The sequence below is a fragment of the Podarcis gaigeae genome (genome assembly GCF_964106915.1).
Source record: "Podarcis gaigeae genome assembly, chromosome: 1".
NCBI classification, from domain to species: domain Eukaryota; kingdom Metazoa; phylum Chordata; class Lepidosauria; order Squamata; family Lacertidae; genus Podarcis; species Podarcis gaigeae.
In genome coordinates, this window is record NC_139678.1 from 68,381,492 (window position 1) to 68,404,374 (window position 22,883).

The 22,883-nt window shown below is 40.4% G+C and overlaps 1 long non-coding RNA gene across 1 annotated transcript; it reads right to left on the reverse strand.

Annotated features, from left to right (window-relative positions):
* Window positions 1-4,091: 4,091 nt before the first annotated feature.
* Window positions 4,092-6,922, reverse strand: LOC310838720. The gene is made up of 3 exons (XR_014561131.1): window positions 6,727-6,922; window positions 5,824-5,878; window positions 4,092-4,555 (listed from the first exon to the last, which is right to left on the reverse strand). It is a non-coding gene; the product is annotated as an uncharacterized lncRNA (long non-coding RNA).
* Between the last annotated feature and the right edge of the window lie 15,961 nt (window positions 6,923-22,883).

Consider the following 22,883-nt stretch of genomic DNA (forward strand, 5'->3'; position numbering starts at 1 on the left):
GAACATAAATACCAGGTTTAACAGAAGGGTTTCACATTCACAAGGAGAATGATAATGATTTGCAAAGCAGGAATTAATCTCATGCTTTTCCAAAACTTCTCTTGCGTGATCCCAAAGGAATCTAGTGCATTCTACAAAAAAACAACCAAAAAGAAACTCCCGAATGTGTATAGTGAGATAATGCCAAATTAGAAAAGATTTCAAAGTCATCTCTGACATTTGAGAAATATTAAATAAATATTTCCAGAAGGCTCTAGAGACAGGGGAAACGCAATCTTGCTCATTCTCCTTGACCTCTCTGCAGCTTTTGATACTGTTGACCATGGGATTCTCTTGTCATCCAGGCTGTTTAACATCTAGATGGAGCTGCTGGGATATGTTATCAGAAATTCTGGAGTGAGGTGTCCTCAGTATATGGATGACACCCAGCTCTCTGTACTGTCTGAATCAGGAGAGGTTTTCAGGTACCAGACTGGTGCCTGGAGGCAGTGATGGACTGGATAAAGGTAAAGGTAAAGGGACCCCTGACCATTAGGTCCAGTTGTGACAGACTCTGAGGTTGCGGCACTCATCTTGCTTTATTGGCCAAGATAGCCAGTGTACAGCTTCCGGGTCATGTGGCCAGCATGACTAAGCCGCTTCGGGACTAACCAGAGCAGCACACGGAAATACCGTTTACCTTCCCGCCGGAGTGGTACCTATTTATCTACTTGCAATTTGATGTGCTTTCGAACTGCTAGGTTGGCATGAGCAGGGACCGAGGAATGGGAGCTCCCCGTTGCGGGGTTTCAAACCGCCGACCTTCTGATCGGCAAGTCCTAAGCTCTGTGGTTTAACCCACAGCACCACCTGCATCCCTGATGGACTGGATACAGGTCAACAAATTGAAACTGAATGTAGGCATGACAGGGATGTTATACATTCTAAGTTCCTGAATTTGGGAGGTGGTGGGGCAACTTGTTCTGGATGAGGTTGTACTCCCTTGTAAGGAACAGGTGTGTCATATCAGGGTACTTCTAAACCCAGTGTTGTCACTGAAGGCCTTGTGGGCTAGGTGTGCCTATTTCCAGCTATGGTCCTTTCTACACTGAGACACCTTGGCTACTACACTCCATGCCCTGTGAATCTCTGGAGTAGATTATTTTGATAGAAGGTGTGGGGCTGCCCTTGTTTGGAGGGATAGGTGACATCAAGGGTGTACCATGCAGCAGCTAGAGTGATATCCAGTCGGACTCACATTACACCTGTCCTGAAGCATCTGTACTGGTTCACCATTTGTTTCTAAATCCAATTCAAGGTGCTCAGTAGAGAAGGCCTTGTTGGTAGTGCTGTTGGTCTTATCTAAAAAAATATGTAGTATAAACACTGACAACTGGGAAACACTGGCCTGCGAGCGCTCCAGTTGGAGAACAGCCTTTACCAAAGGTGACATGGACTTTGAAGACACTCGAACTCAGAACGCAAGGGAGAAACGTGCTAAGAGGAAGGCACGCTTGGCAAATCCACACTGTGATCGACTCCAGCCCGGGAACCAATGTGCCTACTGTGGAAGGACATGTGGGTCCAGAATTGGCCTCCACAGTCACTTATGGATTCATTGTTAAAACCATGTTTATGGAAGACAATCTACGAGTGATCGCCAAAGAAGAATAGAAGTCTGATGGTGCTGGTATTGGCTCATGACATGGTTTTCTCTGTGGTGGGCCCCCAAACTCTGGCGCTCTCTCCCCATAGAAGTGCATATGACACATCATATTTTCTATTGATTCTTTAAAATATACACCTGTTTACCCTAGCTTTTGGAAGCAGATAATGGGTTTTTTATCTGTTCTTCACTGTAAATGGTGCTATCGGCTATGGTGTTGTTGTTTTCCAATATGTGGGAGGAGGACGGGGCGTGGGGGGGGGGACATTATGTTGTGAAGGAGAAATCATTGAGCCAACATAGCATTCACTTTGAGCTAACCAAACATTCACCACAACTTGTGATTTAACACTAGACATGTTCCACCAGCCCATGTATTATGGCCTGCCAGGTTCTTGGCTCCCCTTCTCCCCAACCAACCCCATTTTTTTTACAGTCAAATGAAGGCAGGAAAAATATGTGATCTCTTCTAGGACCAGTGCTTTTTTCGGGGGGGGTGCAGGGGGATGCAACCCCTAAACATTTTGTGAATTTAGGTGTGGCCTCATTGAGGAGCAGTATTTCAATATGAGTAGGGAAATGAGAGTACTCCTAAACATTTTTTTAAGAAAAAAAGCACCATACAGGACTGATGGGGTTGGTGAACTGCAATTAGCTTTGTGCATTTCAAATTGGGCACGTACTGAATAGACCTTTGATGACCTTCTAAGCTTTCTAAGGAATAGCTTTGTTGCCTTGCATTTGTTACCATCTCCTCTACAATGTGTTAGAAATTGGTTCTAATTAAAAGCAATTATTCCTAAGGTTCCTGTTACTTCCTAGCTCTTTTCCACTTCCTTGTGGGATACAAGTCAAAAGAAAGAAATGTGTGTGTGTGTGCGTAAGGTAATTTAAAACAACAGTTAAGATGCATTTACCCAATGTGGTATAGGAAAACTGCTAAATTGCACAGATTTTTCCTTTATTTTAATTCATTTTTTATTACATCTTTCTCTCCCCAAATACTTAATCTACACTGAAGAGTGTACAAAAGACCATAAAAGAAATTAGAGAATGTGAGGGAAAGGTCAAGTTTATATAGTATAGATTATGTTCAAACTAACATGGGATTTTTCATATTAAGGATGTTTCGTAACAAGAAGATAGTGTGAAATGTTAAGACTCAGGGTATATATCGAGTTATTGTACCTCCTCCGTTTACTTCAAACTATAATTAGTGAAAGTACAGCTGAAGTGAATGGAGGAAGGGTTTCTGCAATATGTCTACCAACACACTTTGGCAAGCCACTTTCCTCAATCAATGCATCTTAGCAGGACAAATGATTTATTTAAGGATATGCAACTGCAAGCTTCTTGTTAGAGGAACAGCTACAGATCAGTGGTAGAGGATGTATTGTGCATCTGTCGGGCCCCAGGTTCAATTTCTGTTATCTCCAGCTATGGCTGGGATGAAACCCTGGAGAGACATTGACTGTTGTGGTAGACAACTACTGAACTAGATGGTCTGGCTCAGTATAAGGGAGCTTCTTATGTTCATAACATTTATTGTATATTTTTAAAATGAATGCATTCTATCCCATCCCATCCCAAATATCAGACTGGGGGGCGGGGGATACATATGGATAGGGATCCAGTCCTGAGAACCATAAACCCAAGTACATAGTTTCTGATTCAGCAGGAAAGTCATAGTTAGAAGGGGGGCCACCAAAACAGAAGACGAAAGTGGACACAGATTTACATAAAATATGCATATGCTAATTTAGTTGTGGGAAAGCAAATGCTAAAATAATTACTATAATTTACATATAAATACATCCCAGAGTTGTGTGGAAGTGTAACCTGGTGACTGGAGTGACCATCTGCCCAGGTGCTGAGTGTTGATGGGTAGAAAGGATAACAGCAACATTCTACCACTTTTGTAACTGTGCAAAAAAGATCCAATATTTGCAGGAGATGAAACATCTCCCTGAAAGGGATGCATATTTGGCTCAATCTTACTAAAACTAGCAATGATGGAACAATTTTTTGAGTTCATATATTACTGGAAACGTACCTGCTTTGTACTTACCAAATCAATACGTGAACCAAAATTCAGCTCTCCTTCAAAATTTATAGTACAGTGGTACATCAGGTTAAGTACTTAATTTGTTCCGGAGGTCCGTTCTTAACCTGAAACTGTTCTTAACCTTAAGCATCACTTTAGCTAATAGGGCCTCCTGCTGAAGCACGATTTCTGTTGTCATCCTGAAGCAAAGTTCTTAACCTGAGGTACTATTTCTAGATTAGCGGAGTCTATAACCTGAAGCGTATGTAACCTGAAGTGTATGTAACCCGAGGTACCACTGTAATTTATAGTAATATTAGCAAACATTCCACACTAGATCGTCTTCATGCCTATCTGCTCAAACAGCCTTACTTAAAGACACAGCAATATTTTCACATTCCAAATGCATTGTGGCACCAGGAATAATCAAAATAAATGCTTTCAGGATGCCAGTAAAAACTATCTATATAGTATTCATTGCTTGGGAAGAGAAGGTGTACATGTACAAATGCACTGATGATCTTTTTGCTCTATCCTGGCTCTTCTTCATTCACCTCACAGAAGCAATTCTCTGTTGCGACATTTGAGAAACAGAATGGAGAATGGAAATTACAATGTGAATGTTTGGATAGCTCCTGCTGGAGAAAGTGCTGACCTCTGACAACATTTCATTTGAACTAACCTGCTGAGCTTTGTTCTCCTTTATACAAAACTTTGCAAGTAATTTCTGCTCACAGGAAGTACAGCTGAGGTGACTACCAATACATAGTTTGATCAATTGCTCTGTAACAGGAATTATATCATAGCCAACCTCCATTAGATCAGAAATGATGGTTCCCAGCAAGCAAATTTCCACTTTTCAGATTCTGAAAGAAAATGCATTAGTGTTTCAGGGGATTTATTTTATTTTATTTTATTTCTGTATTACACATAAAATGTCAGCTCCCATCTTTATCTTCGGCAAATATCCACCTCACTATTATTTACTAATAATATTGTTAAATAAAAATGATGGTAGTGTATTAATTGTTATTCATATTGATACTATTCTTTACTTTCCAGGAGATATATTAAACTGGATCCACAGGAAATGGTGATAAATATGGGCAAAAAGGTGACAATAATGTCCCACTTCTACTGGGTACCAAGTGAAGCCAGAAACTAATGTTCAGGTGAGCAATTTTATGGAATGAATATTATTTTACACACAGACTTTCCACACACCGTCAGCATTGTACTGTCCTTTGGGTAGTTTTGTGACTTCCAGGGCAGTAGAGGACATAGCAATGTTGCTCAAATTAAGTCACAGGGATATTATTCATATCTGGGAGGGGAAATGGCCGAGGCAGCACTTTCAGCCAGAGAACGCAATGTGTTTGCCACCCTAGTATTTATGGCCGCCTGTGGTGTGAATGTAAAAATAAGCAGAGACAGGTAGGAGAGATGGATGTGGGCCGTGGGCCAGAACAGCAACTGTAGAGAAAGCAGAGGATGAGAAATACCTCTAGGCCGTGCCTTTGCAGGACCAAGACTGAACCCACTGTGAAATTACTCTTGGGTGCTGGTAACCACCTGTGGGTGCTATTGTTCCAAAAAGGGTGGTTCTGAAGCGGTGGCACTTCCCATTTTGCCGCTTGAGGTCAAACAGGAAGTGCTGCCTTGCCCTTCCCGTCCCTGCTGCGGCTGCCTCGACCAACACAACTTCCCCGTTCACTCTGCATCACTGCCAATTGTGGATGAAATCTCACCTGATTTCCATGAGATCTTGCACGCTCTGCACGGTGTATCTGAAGAAGTGTGCATGCACACGAAAGCTCATACCAAGAACTGACTTAGTTGGTCTTTAAGGTGCTACTGGAAGGAATTTTTTTGTTTTGACTATGGCAGACCAACACGGCTACCTATCTGTACCTCCAATTAGGAGTTCATGATAAAAACAACTACATCTGGCTACATGATGACTTTTGAAGGTGGTAGGCATAGGTGCCTGTAGCAACCATGCCAAGGAGCGATTTGTGCTGTTTCTCTGAGGCCCACATAGACAGCTTCCTAGGTTTTGGCAGAGATATTGAAAGAATAAGAAGTACAGCATTAGAGCACTGGTCTGCCACAGGCTTTTCTTCTCTGTGCTCACTCTGATCATTCTCAGGAGGGAAGCTGTGTTTGACTTCTCGCTGCAAGCATGCCACCTATTACGGACAAACAGAGACTGAAGAAAACAATCACTGCTCCTTGTGCAACCATAGTGACGTTATCAAAAAATACAGATTGGAGGAATAAAACCAGAGATGAATTTGTTTTATGGCTCAGCCCTGGCACCTCTTTTCAATGCCTGGGCTCCAACATGTTAAATAAAATAGTTTAAAGTGTCTCTGAGTATGTTCAGAGTACTTTTACCTGACCTGCACTGAGTATCTACAGTCAGTCTTAACAGATCAAGGATTATGAGAAAGTTCTTCCAAATCAGTGTTGTTTCTAGACAGATCTGAGCCTCTGCAACTCTTCCCCAGTAAAATTAACTGTATGGAGCTGCAGTGGTGGTAAATCTTAAAATGGTAGCACTGACTGAGATGGTACTCTCTTTTACCAAAGTTAAAAATCCAAACAGAAATCAGTGCAATATTCAGAGAGACTTAACACTTCTCCAGTTCTGGATCTGTGTTTGATTCTGCATCATCTTTGCCTCTCACCTGACACTCATGAAAACGCTTGATAAGAACGTATGACAGATATAGAATGTTTTAATTTTGGAAACCATTGATCTGTTTTACAGTGACAAACTGCATTTGTCGGTCTAAATAATGTTACACATTTATCTTGACTTTGCCATCAGGCTATCAACACTCCAGTCACATGGATGGATCGCTCGGTCATTTTCTCATCTAATTCACAGGCCAGAGACTGATAGCGCAGCCTTATGCATATCTGCTCAGAAGTAAGTCCCACTGAGTTCAGCAGGACTTCTCCCCACCCCATCCCCTCAGAAAAACATGTATAAGATTGCACCGTAAAGTAGTTTATGTCTAATCCATCCTACCTTATCAAACTTTGAGACTGGTCTGATAATGCACTTCATCTCCTTTCTTCTTTGTAGTACCCTAATTTGCTGTGGTGTCAGTTTCTTGCTGTTTATCTTTTGGGTCCAAATACAGAATAATAAAGTATCATGTCCTTTAGTCCTACTGTAGTGCTGCAGAAAACAACAACCCATCCTATGTGGTCAGCCAGATAAAGATGGCAATAACATCCTGCCAGCAATGGATGTACGTAATCAACAAACAGGTCAACTTCCAGGAAGCTTCTCCATGCAATACATTAAGGTTATTGTGCTCCATAAAGTACTACAGGACCAGGTTGATGTAGAAGACTTTTTCTGGTTCCAAGCACTCCATCCTCATCATCTGGATTTGGCCCTGCATGAGCAAGAAAAAGTGTGGGGTAGGGAATTGAGGGCTGGTCATAAGCAAGCACAATTTGCACAAAATCGCAAGGCATCATTCTTAGCTTCCAACTTCCTGACTTTGTTCCAAAACAGGATAGCCTTAGCACTGGTCTTACATTGGCATTGATCATCAAGTACATTAAGGTGTCAGTTGTTACCCCCCCCCCAGCTCTTGTGCAGGGTGAGGGGAAAGAAATCAAATGTAATACAGGAGCACTGGCTTCCGGAGGCGGCGCGAAGGGTAATGGCTGCCCTTTCCTAACTGGGAAGGGAGCTCCGTCCGAGAACGGGTCGTCCGCTACGGCGAAGCGGAGACCCACATCGGAAAACTGCAGGCAGCAGAAGCCTGCAGTCTTGGGACCCGGCGGGCGCCAGGCGCAGCCCCCAAAACGTTGAAGGAACCCCGTAAGGGGCTCCGGATCGCGGAGGAGGCTGCGGCGCTGAGGGTCGTTCCGCAATCGGCGGAGTGAAGCCGCGGAGCCGTTGCCGGTGAGCGCTGACCTTTCTTCTTGTGACTGCTAAAACTGGAAAGGAAGAAATTCGTGAGTAAATGGGACTTATACTTTTAACACCCCGAAAACCCTGAAATTGGCTGAAAGCGGATTGACGATAAACAGGAAGTCCGTCTTCCGCTAACACTGAACTTGAAAGCAAAGAGCAGGAGGAGTGGAGACAAAGAGCCAATTTTCAAACTGACAGATCTGGCACCTATTTAACTATCGCATTGGGTGGATTAAGGACTAAAATTTGCTACTTTTTATTGGACCTATATGGAAACAAAGATACCTCTCTTCTGTCTGGCTTTTGGATACAATTAAAAGAAAGAACCCAGGCGCGGGTTTTGCCTGGGTAAGTGGCTGTCAGCCTGCAAAGCTGGATACTTAGATTCAGAACTTTGAAACATTCTGAGCTTGAACTGGTAACTTTGAAACTTTGGCTGTCTAAGCACTGATGGAAATATTGATGGGTTTTTAAGCCCTAACTCTGCCAAAATTTATATTGTGGAGATCTTTGGACATTGAACTGTACTTATTGATTTGATTTGATTTGATTTGGATATCTCTCTCCCTAAAGACATTATAAGCTCCCCCTAGAGGCATTGGGAATTAAAGCAGTGACTTTAATTTACTTTCTCTTTCCCGGCCTCCTGTTTGAATGTGAACATCTGGGTTGTTGCTTTCTCATGGGAACATTCAAAGTTGACCTTGGCTTATAGATAGCTCTGGAATGAGTGGAACAAGAAAAAAAGGGGGAAGAACAAAACAAGCTACTCTAACGTTATCTGCAGTCTCGCAGCGTAGATCATCTGTGCCTACTTTACCTTCTACTTTACCTCCTGAGGCAGAAGCGGCCTCCCTTCTTCAGTCAGGGGAGGGGGAGACTGAGGAACCGCAATTGGAAGAAATGGCCACAGGAGGAAGTGGCTCTATTTTGGAAAAGATCTTTGAAAAATTGGAGGCTCTGGACAAAAAAGTTGATCAGCAAACAGCAAAAATTGACCAAAACACAGAAAGCCTGAACAGACTAACTGGACAAGTTGCACAGAATGCTCAATCTATTGGAGAACTAAAAGAGGCTGTAGGTGAAAATCGGAAATTGGCTGAGGAGACCAGCCAAAGAGTGGGCCAGCTTGAAAAAGAAGTGAGACCACTCAGCAAACAAGTAGGGGAACATCAGATCTACTTTTCTATGACAGAACTTCGGAACAGGGAGGCCAACTTGAGGATACGTTCATTACCAGAAGTGGAAGAAGGCAACCTAGTCGAATTTTTAACTAAAGAATTTTCCAAGTTTTGGAATTTACAAGAAGAAGATTTCAAAATTGTATCTGCTTTTAGACTTGGAAGGCTTATAAGAAAAGAGAAACCCAGAGATTGCCTGATAATATTGAGATCAAAGGAGGAAAGGGACAAGATTTTGGGCCTGCACTACGGGAAGTCACTGGACATTTTGGACAGAAGAATTGAAATTTACAAAGATATTCCTAAACAGCTATTAGATCTCAGAGCAGAATACCAGGAACTAGCAAAACTGTTAAGGAGCAATTCGATTATCTTCAGGTGGGAGTTCCCTCAAGGAATATCGTTTACTTTTAGAGGGAGAAAGATTAAAATCAGAACATTAGAGGACAGAGACAAATTTTTGGCGGCACACGGAGAGGATCTTCACAAAGGACTTGGACTGCCTTCAGGGCCTGAACCTTCAGGGGGAACAGCACCCTCAGATCCTGAAAACTCGGAAAATAAAGCACTCCCACAGCAAGAATAACCAGATTTTTTCAGGATGTCTCTGCAACTTTTGAGTTGGAATATAAATGGCTGTAACATCCCAGAAAAAAGGAAAAAATTTTTTCACATATTAAGAAAGGAACAATTGGACATTATTTGCCTACAAGAAACACATGTGACTAGGCTCCACAGAAAAGTGCTAATAAACAAGAGACTTGGTCAGGAATTTATATCTTCGGACAATGTCAAAAAAAGAGGTGTGGTGATTTATGCAAAAGAGAGCCTGTCACCTAAATTTCTGTTTAAAGATGAACATGGCAGAATCCTAGCAATAGAAATACAGTTCCAAGGCGAAAAAATTTTGATATTAGGAATTTATGCCCCAAACGAAGGAAAATCGGAATTTTACAAGAAATTGCATGAGACTATGCTGGACTATCTGGACTATGACAACATCATCATGATGGGAGATATGAATGGAGTTGCTTCAACAAACATGGATAAGTCACAGAATCAAAATGTTACTAAAAACGGAAGATTACCAAAGACTTTCTTTGAAATGACAGACAATATGGACTGGATTGACATTTGGAGAGTGAGAAACCCCTTGGGAAGGGAAGGAACATTTTTCTCTGAGGCCCAGATGACATGGACAAGAATCGACCAAATATGGATAACTAGAGGCCTGGCTCCAAAGATCAGAAAGGTGGAAATATGCCCAAGGACATGCTCTGACCACAATGCCCTGAGAATGGATATGATATTGACTTCAACAGGTTCCTTCAGATGGAAGATGAATGATGGCCTGTTTAGAGACCAAGAGATTATCAAGAAGGCCCAAAAAGCACTAAAGGACTATTTTGAGATTAATATGAATACTACAATTGAAAAAAGAACTATCTGGGACGCGAGCAAGGCTGTAATGAGGGGGTTGCTGATACAACAGAATACGATAAAGAAAAGAAAGCAAAACGAAAAGAAAGATAAAATTTTGGAAAGAATTAAGGAATTAGAGAAGAAGTTAAGATCTAATCCAAAATCCCAGCCGATTCTAAGAGAAATCAAACTTCATCAAGCACAATATTCAACATTGATAAACCAGGAAATAGAATGGAAAATTAAGTTAATGAGACAAAAAACTTTTGAATCGGCAGATAAATGTGGAAAACTGCTAGCCTGGCAGTTGAAGAGGCGACAAAAGTTAAATACAGTGACAAATTTAGAGATAGAAGGAAGGAATATCCAGAACCCCGGAGAGATTAGAAAGTGCTTCCAGAGATACTTTAAAAAATTATATACCCAAGGGCCACAAGACGAAACCGAGATTAAACGATTCTTGGCATCAAATGGACTAGCAAAACTCTCAGAAGAAAATAGAACAATTTTAAACGGCAAGATAACACGACAGGAGATTGAGCAGGCCATCCAGAATATGAAACAGGGCAAATCGCCAGGACCTGACGGGCTGACCTCCAAGTATTATAAGACATTGAAAGACTATTTGATACAACCACTAATGGAGGTCAGCAATGAAATCATGGAGGGAAAGAAGGCGCCGGAATCGTGGAAGGAGGCTTTTATCACATTGATACCAAAATCGGAAACTGAAAAGAACCAACTCAAGAACTACCGCCCCATCTCCCTTTTGAATGTGGATTACAAAATATTTGCAGATGTTTTGGCAAGTAGATTCAAGAGGGTTTTAAACAAAGTAATTCATAAGGACCAGGCAGGCTTTCTCCCAGGTAGACATATGTATGCCAACACTAGGAATATTATAGACATATTGGAACTCTTACAAACAAACATAAATACAAGAGCAGTTTTAATCTTCATAGATGCGGAGAAGGCCTTTGACAACATTTCCTGGAAGTTTATGAAGGGGAATTTAAAAGAAATGGGAGTGGGGCGGGGGTTTGAAAATGGGATTGATGCAATATATTCAGAACAGAAAGCAAAATTGATAGTTAACAATGTGGTTACAGAAGAGTTTAAAATTGAGAAAGGGACACGACAAGGCTGCCCGATCTCCCCGTTACTGTTTATTTCAGTCCTGGAAGTGCTCCTGAACATGATTAGAGGGGACCAGCGGGTGGAAGGGATTCAGGTCGGAATGAAACAATACAAGCTTAAAGCCTTTGCAGATGATCTAGTTTTAACACTACAGGAGCCAGAATCTAGTACGAAAAGAGTTTTACAACTGATTCATGACTTTGGTCGAGTGGCTGGATTTAAACTAAACAAGCAAAAAACTAAGGTGTTGGGGAAAAACCTGACGGACACTGAGTCGGAACGGTTTCAGAGAGAGACAGAGTTGACTGTGGTTAAGAAAGTGAAATACCTAGGGGTAAACATTACAGCTAAAAATTTGAGTCTGTTTAAAGACAATTATGAAAAATGCTGGTCTGAAATTAAGAGGGACTTGGATAGCTGGTCAAAACTAAAACTTTCCTTGTTAGGACGAATAGCTGCCATCAAGATGAATGTATTGCCAAAAATGTTGTTTTTATTTCAGACACTGCAGATTGTTGACAAAACGGAGTGCTTCCGGAAGTGGCAAAAAGATATCTCCAAATTTGTCTGGCAGGGCAAAAAGCCCAGAATTAAGTATAAGATATTAACAGACGCAAAAGAAAGAGGGGGCTTTGCCCTGCCAGACTTAAAACTGTACTATGAAGCCGCAGCTTTCTGCTGGCTAAAAGATTGGCTACTTCTTGAGGACACGGACGTGTTAGATTTGGAGGGTTTTAACAACGCATTTGGGTGGCATGCATACCTATGGTACGACAAGGCTAAGATTTATAAGGTTTTCAAGAACCATATTGTCAGAAAAGCAATATTTAATGTTTGGACTAAATACAAAGACTTACTAGAGAACAAAACACCGAGGTGGCTGTCCCCTCTGGAGGCTAAGGCCTTAAAAAGACCCAATATGGAGGCCAGATGGCCGAAATATTGGGAAATAATAGAAAAAGATGGAAATAATTGGAAACTGCAGAGTTTGGAAAAAATGAAAGGTAAAGTGCGAGACTGGCTACATTATGCTCAGATTCAAGAAATTTTCAAGAATGATAAAAAGTTAGGATTCCAGGTGGAGAAATCGAAATTGGAAACAGAACTGTTAGAACCTAAGACGAAGGTATTGTCAAAAATGTATAACTTGCTGCTGAAATGGAATACACAAGACGAAACGGTGAAATCGGCTATGATAAAGTGGGCACAGGATGTTGGGCATAATATTATGTTTGAGGACTGAGAAAGGTTGTGGACCACCGGGCTGAACTTCACTGCATGTAATGCACTGAAGGAAAATGTAATGAAAATGATATATAGGTGGTACATGACCCCAGTGAAACTGGCCAAAATATACCATTCGTCTGAGAATAAATGTTGGAAATGTAAGGAAAATGAAGGAACATTCTTTCACCTCTGGTGGACTTGCCCTAAAGTGAAGGCCTTTTGGGAAATGATATACAATGAGTTAAAAAAGGTGTTTAAGTATACCTTTATCAAGAAACCAGAGGCCTTCCTTCTGGGTATGGTCGGCCAGTATGTGTTAAAGAAAGATAGAACATTTTTCATGTATGCTACAACGGCGGCAAGGATACTCATCGCTAAGAATTGGAAAACCCAAGATCTACCCACGCTGGAAGAATGGCAGATGCAGCTGATGGACTATATGCAACTAGCCGAGATGACAGGCAGAATCCGCGACCAGGGAGAAGAAAGGAGTGAAGAAGACTGGAAGAAATTTAAGATTTACTTACAAAAGCATTGTAATTTGGTTGAATGCTAACAAGGTTGCCAGATCAAAGATAATTGTCTATCACTAAATCATATTTTATAAGTTATATTTGGAGTTTAAACAAAATTATTGAGTTTGTGAACATTTAATAATTTGTTTTGAAAAATTTTATTTTTAAATGTGCAAGTGGAAGCGGGAGGCGTGAGGGAGTCTATGACAGAATGAAAAGATGTTAACAAAGGTATCATTTGTTAAATATGTATTACTATGGAAAACTTAATAAAAAATATTTATAAAAAAAAAAAACAAATGTAATACAGGAGCACTATAAAAAATAAGAGCCCTTTTTCAAATCACCTTGGAGCACAGAGGCTCCCAGCAGTGCAGGCTGCGAGTAATAGAATTAATTTAGTAATGAAATATTTGTTTCAATTAACTTTGCCAGCATCAGTGTTTCCAAGGACCCACTAGGGTCAACAGTAAAGGCCTGTTAATTACATGATGTTCAAAGCATCAAGGCTTTAAAGCAAATCCACATAAATATCACCAGTGCCACTTAAATTCGACTCATCGTCCTGTATGAAAGATTAACAAACTGAAGAAAAATCTACAGACAGGTGAGAGAAAGAGAATGATTGACTGCCCCCAGGGACTCTCTTTGGAGCTCCTCAGATCCAGAAAGGAGAGTTATTGCTACTCCACCTGTCCTCGCCTTGCTATAAGCTAAATAGAAATGATAGGCTTGTTCACATGTTACACTAAGCGCACGTAGAAGCTGTCTCTACACAGGTACAAGTGTTTGTGTGAAGTGTACAACTATTTCTGCCCACCTCAACTAATGTGTGCACAGGTACACAGATTGTACACTCGTTGAATGTAACTCCTAAAGCCACAATATTTGTCTCAATTTCTTGGGTTGTTTTGAGTTTTTTGTAACATCAGCTATTGCCAGGCGCAGTGGTAGCCACATATGATTGGCTGTTTGCATAGGACTACATTAGCAAAAAAACCCATGCTAATTGGAATTAATTCTGATTATTAAAAGACTTTGCTAGATCCAGCTACACGGTTTTTGAGACCTACAAGTTTCCACCCTCCTTCCACCCATTGCCTGCACAATTTCCTGTAATTAAAATCATTTGCAGTGAGAAGTGTATGGCTTCATGACAGCCTATTTGTCATGCTATGAAACTGACCATAAAAACAACAGGCTATATGACTTTTTTCCCCAAGTGACTTGCAGTAAAAAGTGATTTAAATATGTAAAGCTTTAATGGCAGAGAAAAAGCCCACATTGTGGTTTTCTTTTTTTTTAATCTCTGCTTGTAAAAAAAAAAAAGCAGAATACTCCTCATGTGAACCAAAGAGAGAGAAAGTAGTGAAAAGTTTGGTTTAAAGTACAAAAAATAGAAGCAGTTTCACCAAAACCTTTGTTGTGACAGTAGTAAAGAAATGCCTTTTGACACAATATAGACTCATATAATTCCATAGTTCATAGCTTTTTCTTCCTTGAATTCAAAGATTGCAAATTAAGCCAACGGCTTAATATAGGCAGATAAAATTCCCTTTTAACGTTACAAAGCTGTCTTTGATAATCCCATATTCCAACAAGATAAATTGAAATAGCTTCCTATAAAATAGAAAGCAGGGGGAGAGGGAGATCATGAATAACTAAAGGAAGTGTTTCTGGACTGACATGGTTCACAAGGCTTCTTTTCCGAGGAACACACTCAGTTTATAAGGCTGCAATCCTTTACTTATTTACCTGGGAGTAAGGCACACTGAACTCAGTACCATTTATTTCTGACTAGTTGCATGGTAGTCATATGTACCCTCCGGAAAAGGAGAAAACAAAGTTGCTTCTTCCTCCATGTGGCAGCCCTTGAGATATTTGAAGATGGCTATCCTATCTCCTCCCAGTCTCCTCTTTGCCAGGCTAAACATACCCAGCTCCTTCAACCATTCCTCATAAGGTGGAACTTCATTTCAGCTCAACTTTATCTTCGGTGGAATTTCATTTCAGCTCAACTTTATCTTAGGACTCATCAGGGCACCACTGCATATAGTCTTAGAACTGCTATAGTGATATAGTGTATTGTACAGTGATCTCAGCAGTGCACCCCTGCAAAAAAAAGAGGATATATTATCTTTGTACATGTCTTTTGATGGTCAAATTCACATTCATGGACAGTGCTTTTTTCTAGAAAAGTAAGTGCCAGTACTCACCATGAAGTTGTTGTAGTATGAGAAGCGAGTGGGATTGTCTTGGAGAATATTTGTGGGGGCGGGAATGGTATTAAGGTAAACTTTCAAGCAGGGATAAATTTATGATCAGCTGTAGAAAGGATAAGCGAACTGAAGGAGTGAAAATAGGATGGAAGAATAAAAGGAGATGTAGCAAAACAAAGAAAATGATGTAGGATGTTAAAAAAGGTTAGGTTGGGAAGCCCAAAAAATACTTTGATGAGATGATAATTGTATGTAAATATGTACTGGAAAATGCATCAATTTTTTTTTAAAAAAGAAGTTATTACAGTAAATGCCACACTTTTTAACAAAAAGAGGTGCTGGTACTGCGTACCCTTGCATACCCCCTGCTCATGTATCTTTTGCTCCCTGAGTTTCCCTTCTTCAAATCTCACAGTCCTCTTCCTTTAAAAAAAAACCTCTTTTAATATTTGATAAATTGCAATCTATTTGTTTCCAGTTTCCATTTTATCTTTAACAGGTAAAAAGAAAAAAGAAAACAAGTAATCGCTTGACTCATAACAGGCAAAAGCACTGCCAAGGCTACAGCTTTCAAGAATGCTTATTAAAAACAAGGTTTGCTTCAAAGTACTTTACTTAGGGAAATGCATTCATTTTCCAAACGACGTACCATGGTCAGTAACAGTCTCTCCAGAAATACCGGGCTTCATTATATTAAAGCAATAAAAGGTAACATTCCTGCTGGCTTTGTGATAAAAAATGAGGCCGATTTAATGAACATTTCCCCATAATATTCAATCCTCCATGTTCATATTCAGCCACTCTCACAACCCTGCCTGCCCCATTCTCCAAAGACTCCCTTTGCTTCTTTTTAAGAGCTGGTAATACTTCAAAGGAATAATTCCTCACCCCATTTCTAAGTGCAAAATAATGTCCAAATGTGCTTAATGGTGATAAATCCAAGCTGCTCCTTTTTTTTATTTAACCATGGTGGGATTTTCGGGAAAATGTCTCCTTAGCCTGTCTTGAGATGCTCTCGCACACACATGTGTTGCAAAGCCTTTTTCTGACTCAGAGCAAGAAAATAGTGTGTTCTCACATTTTTTATCATAAATTAATCATATGCAATAAATAGACTTTCAAAAGTTGAAACCTAAAACTAATAATTGCCACATTTACATACCACTATCAAACATGAATAGTGGTGATTGTGGTCTTAATATCAGCCATTCTTCTTGGAAGCAATTAAACTTGGCACTGCTATCATTACCTAATGTGTTTATATCAGCTACTGTAATTGTTTTTCGAAAGCCATAAATTTCTCGAGTTAATTATCAACAAATTGGCATGCTTAATTAATGGGACCACTAATAATACACTCCTTCATATGTGTTTGAGTGATATGTTGTTAGCTGCGTTGACACAGTTACGCTAATGATGCTTAAGTACAGTAACCTTGTTAATATCTGAAGCCTGGGTAGCGTTCTGGGAAAAGGGCTGGCTGATTTCAATGCACTAGTGGACTATATTTAATGAAACAGGACAAAGTTATTGCAGTCGCTATAGTAAACTGTTTATCTGATTATGCATTAACTCAGGGACTTTGGTGCTATGACATAAGAATACACATAAGAATGGGAAATGGGGAGACCACGTGGCTTTAAGGAAGTCAAACCAATTCACAAGGGAGCTGAAATAATATAGTAACTTGTTCAGTGCAATCAGGACTAGAATTTCATATTTCCATGGGAGGGATAAACTGTGAAGAGCTCGTGGTGGAGGGAGGAGATTTATTAGGATCATAGAGCAACATTATCAACATAGGACAAAGGGGCACCTTATTTATTGAGGCACCTTATTTACTGGGCAGCAGGATCCACAGAGGAAGCAAATTGGCCTCCAAGGAATGCATTGCCCACTGCCACTGTTGCAATGGCAGTGACAGCTGTAGCACAGTCCTTGGAAGCTGGTTCTGCCACCTCCTTGGCAGCATACCCCAGTGCTGCTTCTCCAGTAGCATCTTGACAAAGGAGCTGCTGCTGGTCTCCTCCCCTAGGCAGCAAATGGCAGGACTGCAGTACCTCAAGGACCGCCTCTCTCCATATGAATCTACCCAGACACCAAGATCATCCTTTAAGGCCCTCCTTCATGTGCCATAATAATAATAATAATAATAATAATAATAATAATAATAATAATAATAATAATAATTTTTATTTATACCCCACCCTCCTCAGCCCGAGCCGGGCTCAGGGTGGCTAACATCAGTAATATAAAATTACAGTAAAAACATAATACAGTGGTACCTCGGGTTACATACACTTCAGGTTACATACGCTTCAGGTTACAGACTCCGCTAACCCAGAAATAGTACCTTGGGTTAAGAACTTTGCTTCAGGATGAGAACAGAAATCATGCTCTGGTGGCGCAGCAGCAGTGGGAGGCCCCATTAGCTAAAGTGGTGCTTCAGATTAAGAACAGTTTCAGGTTAAGAACGGACCTCTGGAACAAATTAAGTACTTAACCTGAGGTACCACTGTAGGGGGAAAAGAAAGGGAGGAAAAAAAACACCAATTTAAAATATAGGTTAAAATGCAATTTAAAATGCAGCCTCATTTTAAAATAGCTGATAAATCAAAACCATAAGGGGAGGGAAACATAAGGGTCAGACTGAGTCCAAACCAAAGGCCAGGCGGAACAGCTCTGTCTTGCAGGCCCTGCGGAAAGATGTCAAGTCCCGCAGGGCCCTAGTCTCTTGCGACAGAATGTTCCACCATGTCGGGGCCAGGAGATTGGCCCTAGTTGAAACCAATCTAACCTCCTTGAGTCTCGGGACCTCCAAAGTGTTGTTATTTGTTGACCTTAAGGTCCTCCAGGGGGCATACCAGGAGAGGCGGTCCCGTAGGTATGTGGGTCCTAAGAGGTCTGGAGGGTGGAAACATGAAAATGGGCCTTTTCCCCAATGGCTCCCCATTTGCAGGATCCATGGAGGTTCGGCTGGATGCCAGGTGAAAACGTTCCTCTTTAACAAGACCTTTGGCTGATTGACATCCAAAGCTCTTTTAGAATATGTTGCGGAACGAGGGATTATTGGGTTGTCTTTGTTTTTATTATGTATTTTGTGTTTTTTATATATAGTTTTGTGTTGTGAACTGATTCACTAGATCATGCTCCCTTCAGAAGCCATGGTATCTGGCATATTAAATGCTGGCAATTGAGGGCTATGCAATTGTATGGCATTTAAAGCAGAAAATAAAGGGCTCTGTTTGTCCCAGAGATGTTTGAGGCATTGACCCATCTTGGCAATGGTTAGTGGTTTTTCTGCTCCATCATGCACACCTGAGAAGTTGCCCATTCATCTCAAACGCTGAAGGAAACCATGGCTGATTTGCTCCACCATGCTCATTTCCTGCATTTTCATCCTTCCACGCATCACATTTAATAGCTGTTTAACAGTAACATTTATTTCTTTTAAGACTTGCTTTACAAAAGAGTGTGTGTGTGTTATTTTAGTTTCATAATACATTACTGTAGAAACAGAAGCATGGAGATGGTCGTGATGGCTATAAATTACTTCCAGTATCAGAAAAACCATGTTCAGCTCTGAATCAAAGGCCATACAATTGCAATGCTACTGATGCCATTAGGAAGGGGCTGATGGGGTGTCACTCAGTTAAGTTCTAGTTAAACAGCCAAGCATGGATTGGATTATGCAGAGCTGCATTTTATATCCCTTCTAGCAAAGGCAGGTGGGAAAGGAACTCTTCTGCTATGGATGCAAAATTGTCTTGCACTGAAGAACATAATGGTCTTTTCCCCACTGAGAACACTTTTCTTTTTAACACAAAACACCAAAAATTAAGATTAAGTTGGGGAAAAGTGAAGAAATACTATTTTTTTACCAATGTGAAAAATTTAAAACATGAGAGATGATAGATAGATAGATAGATAGATAGATAGATGATAGATGATAGATAAATATAGATAGATGATAGATATAGATAGATGATAGATAGATATAGATAGATATAGATAGATAGATAGATAGATAGATAGATGATAGATAGATAGATATTTTACATATAAAATTTAAATTTGACTAGTGGCTAATGCAAATAAAGTTTCTACCTATTTATGTAAAACATATAAATAATGCTCAGATGGCTCCAGCAAGATATGCTAGTCTTTGGAAACTTTAAGGATCCTTGAGCTATTGAACTTCAATGCAGCCTAATTGTAAGCTGTTGTTTTTGCCAGACTCTTCTTGAATGCCTGCAAACAAGCAAAAAACAAAATGCTTTTAATCTTTGACAAGTACCTATTGTTCCCCCTACTGATTATATTGCATTATGCTCTTTCCTTCTCATTTGTATTTGTTATATTTTCTTTTTTAGATTCTAAGGTTATTTCCAATATGAATTAAATGAATTAAATGAAAACGGACTGCCTTTCTTTTTCAGTAGGCAGCAGCACAAAATTTAAACCAGGACAATATGTTCTTGTCCTGTCATAAAATGGAAGCTGAGAGGTAAATCTACTCTCATAACCATTTTATTCCATTTTCAAACAAAACGCCAACATTGATGGAAAAACCACCTAATGTAATTTTGCTGGCTCACACAAAAATGGGGATTATAAATCAGCTATTAAATAAAAAAGTCAGGGGGAAATGAAGTTTTTCCTCTATTACACCTACACATTTCAGTCATCTTTTGATCTCTAATGTCAGCGTGAATATATGCTCTCAGAACATTTATCGAAAACTGAAGATTTTTGAAATCTGTGTAGCATTGTGTTCTTCAGCTTTTTCATTGGCAGTGTTTCCTCAAATTAAAACCTTGAAAAGGGCCATTGCCAGCAGCCAGCTGGCCTTTCATGGCTTCTAGAAGTGAACAAGAAAGAAGAATCAAGCTAAAGGGTCCCCCCCCAACTCCAGAATATTGAAAATTAGGATTGCCTTGTCTGCTAAATCTTCCTCACAGAGGAATATATTACATTGTATGAAGAGTGGCACGAGTGATTAACCCCCCTTCTTTGCTGATAGCATTGGCAGCCTATATGAGAAGCACATAGGGAATGTGTAATGTGTGATGCCTTCTCTCTCTCATGCCTTCTCCATGGCATGAAAACTACTTTAACTAATGAAGTTCTTATTGACAAACAAGGTAAGGCTAAGCATGCATAAATGAAATAATTGTGTGTTGCTTCCCTTTTTATTCCTACCACCTCATCTCCCCTTTCTTTGTTTTTTGCCTATATTTCAGTCCTTATGTCCCAACTCGCTCACCAAGGTCACTCAGAGGAGTGGTGAGATGTCTTCCATGTCACAGAGACCCAACTGGCCTCAACCAAAAGTTGGGCTTTTTAGTGTCTCTGCTCCCGTACTGTGGAGTATTCTTCCCACAGGGATTCATCAGCCATTCTCATTTTTGACTTTCAGGCATCTCTTGAATACATTTTCATGCTGGCAGGCCTTTGTAGTTCTTTTAATTTTGATTTTGATTTGTCACTTTGATAGTTATCTGTACTTTTATTTTTTGAATGGTGTTTTATGTTTTAACATTGTACACCACCCTATTTTATTTTAATTATTAAACAAAATGTGCAAAAGATAAAAAGCATAAAGAAATACTGTTACAGCAAGTTAAAAGCAGCATAAGGTTGGGCATTATCATTGATCTTGATGTTCCAAAACATTACAAAAAAATACAACATCCCCCCCCCCCCCATAAACCTGTTTGGCTGTTATGATATGGCAGTGCAGAAATACTTCTAGAAACAAACAAGTAAGTAAATGTCAAATTTTAGATAGTAAGCTTCTCAAGGCAAGAAGCTGTCATGTTATATGCTGTAAAGTACACACACACCAATAGCAGTGTATCAGTCATTCAGTAATTAAAATATTCATAATAGCATTTAGATGACAGCAAAGGCACTCTAATCCATTGTGCTGCTAATGCAAGACCAGCCCAGTGCACATATTAATAAATCCCAGTATTAGCTTGTTTCTCCCTTCATCCGGAACTTATTTTATTTTTCTAATCAAAAGCTCTTAAGTCTGCCTTTACAAAGGCCCCTATTCCATTGAGGGATTGCTCTGTGGTTACTAGCTATCTTTAGCGATGGTTCTTCGCCAGCCTAGCAACCTGCCCACTGTGTATATATCTCCTCTAGCAATCACTGCCCCCCCCCCCCAGGTTCCCCTACAACAGAGACAGCCAATCCACGGCCTATAGGCTGGATCAGGCCTGCTAAGCCTGACCACACCTGGAGTCCTGTGTCCAGTTCTGGGCATCACAATTTAAGAAGGATATGGACAAAATGGAACGAGAGCAGAGAAGGGCAACCAGGATTATAAAGGGCTTGGAAACCAAGCCTTATGAGGAATGGTTGGGGGAGTTGGGTATGTTTAGCCTGGATAAGAGGAGACTGAGAGGAGATATGATAGCCATATTCTAATATCTAAAGGACTTCCACATAGGTGGACAAAGCTTATTTTCTCCTGCTACAGAGGCTAGGATTTGAACCAATGGATTCAAGTTGCAAGGAAGGAGATTCTGACTAAACCTCAAGAAGAACTTTCTGACAGTAAGAGTTATTCACCATTGGTACGGTATTCCTCAGGAAGTGGTGAACTCTACTTCCTTAGAGGTTTTCAAGCAGAGGTATGATGGCTTCTGCGTTGCAGGGGGTTGGAGTAGATAAGCCCTGGGGTTCCTTCCAGCTCTACAAATCTATGATTCTATAATTCTATGAAATGGCTTGCTAGAGCCGTTATTTCTTCCCATCACAGTTCTGGGATAGGAGAAGATTTAAACCTCTTCTTTCAGGTAAGTGTGATGATGGGCACATGTATGTTCTCCTCCTGTATGTGTGTTAGAGGGGTGTGTGTGCTGTGTGAGAGAGAAAGAGGGAACGGGGAGAAGGATAGCTGTGTGCCTGCCCATGTGGTGAGGGGGTGTGCTGTATGTTTGTAGTCTTCATGTGTGGCGAGTATGCTGCACATGTACATCAACTTTGGCCATCACCACCACTGGCATGATGTGGCCCTCAAAGAGCTGGCTAACCTTGAATGTGGCCCTCAGACAGAGAAAGGTTAGCTACCCCCACCATACAAGGTCAAGTCCTTTGGACTCAAATAACACAGTGTTGAAGAGAAAATGTCAGAGAGAGGTACAGGATTGCTCAGAAAGGAAAAATGCAAGCCGAGAAATATAGATTTGGTAAATCATCAAACGTGGTGATTGAAAGTCTGCAAATGAATCTGAGCAGTCAAGAGAACACAGAAGGAAAAGAGAAATGGAGTAAAGTTGTGAGAGGATAACAGACACCACAATGAAAAGGAGATGAAAGGAATGAAGGAATATTAGGAAAGGGAAGTGCCATGGATTCTAATGGGAGAAAATGTTGAGGAGCAAAGAATGAGATGGTATAAAAGGGGGAGAAAATCTGGGGGGAAAAGGACTTTGAATATGCCAGTGTGTTGTACAACAGAAGAATCTAAAAATAGTGCAATTAGCATCTAAAAGTCCCCTGGGAAACAGAACAGCTTTCATTTTAAAGGAAACACG